A 3,446-nucleotide genomic window follows, 5' to 3' on the forward strand; every position below is an offset into this window, starting at 1 on the left:
GTTGATGAAGACTCAGTCGAGAAATCGGCTTTTACTGTTGAAGATGGTCATTATGAAGTTTTAAAAATGTCTTTCGGTTAAAAGAACGTCCCAGAATCTTTTGAAAGATTGATAAATGATGTTTAAAAAGATTGACATATTGAAAAAATTCGTTATATTGGTATTATATTCTCTGATACGGTTGAACAGCACTTAGCTGATATTCATAATATTCTTGAAGCTTTAAAGAAAGATCAGTTGAAGATATAATTGGATAAATGTCACTTTTTTCAGATGAAATTGATTTCTTAGGACATATTATTGACCCAGAAGGAATTAAACCTAATCCGGATAAATTGAAAGCGGTTTATAATTTCCCTATCAGTTGTCACTGATATCAGAGGCCTGAGAACCTGAGATATAGCCCAGATAGATCCATGATGTTTAAAATTCTCCACTCAGAAGAATGGAGACCTTTACCCTGTCGCATGAATAAAAATAAAATTAGTTCATTGTATGACGCCCTACCCCAACTTTACGATGCACCTATACCAATTCAAAAGGAGAAATTCCTCCATTTAATGGATTTAAAGATGTCTTTGAATAGAGACTACTATGCGTTCTACGATAATTTGTCTCACTTATAAAATGTGAATATTATCGTTATTATTATTATACTATTATTATAGTATAGAAGTATTGAATAAAGTTTTCCTTTTCAGAAACCTGAATATTGCTTTTTATTAATAAAATAGATGATAATACGAATAATTAATGGTTTAAAATATATAAAAATATATGTGCAAAATTAAGGGAATACCTTAAATTTTTTTTCAATGTTTTCCTCTTCATATCAAATCATATAAAAATTGTCTCCCTGTAAAAAATTATATCACTTATTTATGGATAATCAGCCTATTGTTAGTGAACTAAAAGAGATGGACTGATCAGGAAATTTTCTCATTTTCTCAAATTTTCTCATAACTATATTTGGAAGCCAGGCAATCGAAAATCCAAAATGAGACGATATTTATAATTACCTACTCGTGAAGCTTCTGTGTATAATATAATAATGATAATAAAGGTCTTTATAATAATAATCAAGGTCTTTATTTAATTTCATGAATTAGAAATAATCAATCGAATACAAAATGAGGCAAAAAGAAATTGAAAAGGCGAGATCAAGCACACTTCATCCAGCGCACTGTTCGATCTATGTCAGTACAAGAAAGTACTCAGTTTATCGAATCAGGTTTCATCAATCGAAAGAATTTCGGAACACAGTACAATCTATTCAATAGAGATCACTATATTGAAAAACACTCAGCACCAAGTTTTAACGAAAATTATAGAATCAGTTCTGCAAAAGTAAGAATTGTATAAGTTCCGTAGTTCTGACTTTGATCGAGAAGTTATTGAGCATTTGTTGTCATTACTAACAGCTGGTTTTGAAAACAATTCAAATGCTCCGATCCATACAATACAAGATACTTTTCGAGGTCTTTATCTTGATAATGCTCTGTCTCTATCGAATAGCAGGAATCTCATTTATTCCATTAATGTTTGGCATTGGTCATTCACTTCAACATAGTAATGCTCTCGTCACCCCTACTTCTGATATAGGTATATGTAATCTAAAACTTCTAAGAAGCTGCTTGTGGTCCAGTGGACTTTCTTCTTACAGTAATTTCGAAGCAGTTTGGTGGGTGCATTAATCTACACCTGGTTGAGAACACCTAGGCAGATTCTCCGTAGATATGATCAGTGAGCGAACCATAACACCATTTTATTCAGGCATTACAAAATAAATCATGACCTCAAGAATTCTGTAAAGCATGGAAAAAACTCTGACCTGAAGAGAAAGTTCACAGAGAATCGAAGCATAAGGAATCTTCTTTTTCTAAGATATAAATTATCTTCATGGAAGTTAACTTATGTCAATAGGACTCTTCGGAATCAATTTCAGATATACGGAACTGCTTGGATCTTGAAGACATAACATTAAATTTTATATGAGAAGCTTTCGAGAATAACTGATGTCTACGTGTATTATGGTCGTTTATACCGTGGCAATGAGGTCTTGCATCAATATTAGAAAATTTTTGATTGCATCAATCCGAACATTTCAATTGAAGGAAACAAATTGGAGAGAGAGGTTGTTTGCCATATAAGTTTCGAAATTGTATCAGCTTGTGAATATTGTTTCACACCTATAATTTTTTCAGAAATAATGATTGATACTTTCATCAAAGATTAAAACATGTTTTACTAGTAAACTCATCTTTTTGAAAAAATCCATCCGTTTTTTTTATAGCAGATTTGAATTCCAAATTGTATGGCTCACATTTCATAGTATAAAACACTTGATCATTACTAGAAGAAGCTCCACGAGATAATTACCTAGATCTCATTTCAGTTTCGATGATATCGGTATGAGAAAATTCTATAGAACTTGATAACGGTTTCGTAAAATGTAGAATATAAGAAACCAATATTTTAACAAGGAAAAGTTTGCTATTACATACTTTGTTCACTCAACATAGTAACAATATCTTGCATATTTGAGAAATGAGCAAACATTCTATTTTTTTGGCAGCTGTTCCCAAAACCGCTTCAAATAAAGTTGAAAATATAATAGCGCAATACGCGACGCAGAATTGTTCAAATTTGGCGGTTCCGTTTAGGCTAGGCTCAAATAGAAACGCAGGTTAGTGAGGTGACGCAGCTTTTTCCTGTGCTGCACGTACTATCTGACAAGTCTCTGTCACGCTTTATTTGCGCGGTCTTGGTCTTATCTGATCAGGCGCAAATAGAAACGCAGGTTGGTGAGGTGACGCAGCTTTTTTCTGCGCTGCACGTACTATCTGACAAGTCACTGTCACGATTTATTTGCGCAGTCTTGTTCTTTTCTATGATTTACAAAAACTCACGCTGCTTCACCCCACCAACCTGCGTTTCTATTTGCGCCTGGCCTCTATGTTTTACAAAAACTTACGCTGCGCGTCACCTCACTAACCTGCGTTTCTATTTGCGCCTGGCCTTATTTGCGCCGGGCCTTATTTGCGCGGTCTTGGTCTTATCTATAATTTACAAAAACTCACGCTGCGTCACCATGCGTTTCCATTTGCGCCTGGCCTTAGAGGATTGTCACTATGGGTCATTTGGGTTTATTAATGAAGAGATCTAAGATGGAAAACATCACCCATAAAAAAAAATTGTATTGACGCGGCTGAAACTTGATGACAATCTATAATCGAACAGATTACACGATTTTCACAAAATGATATTTGAAACCACGAGTTTCCTACCTGAAGATGCTATTGTGATAACAAAACACGTGTCGTGGTTTAAAAACGCATGAATTCTGTATAGGACAACTTCAGCGAAGAAGCCAGCTATCATCTGGCCTTCAATCCTGCATGCAAATGTGTCAGAAGAGATTCCTCCCTGCTGATAATCATCCTACA

This window comes from Coccinella septempunctata, chromosome 8, assembly GCF_907165205.1.
Source record: "Coccinella septempunctata chromosome 8, icCocSept1.1, whole genome shotgun sequence".
Taxonomy (NCBI): domain Eukaryota; kingdom Metazoa; phylum Arthropoda; class Insecta; order Coleoptera; family Coccinellidae; genus Coccinella; species Coccinella septempunctata.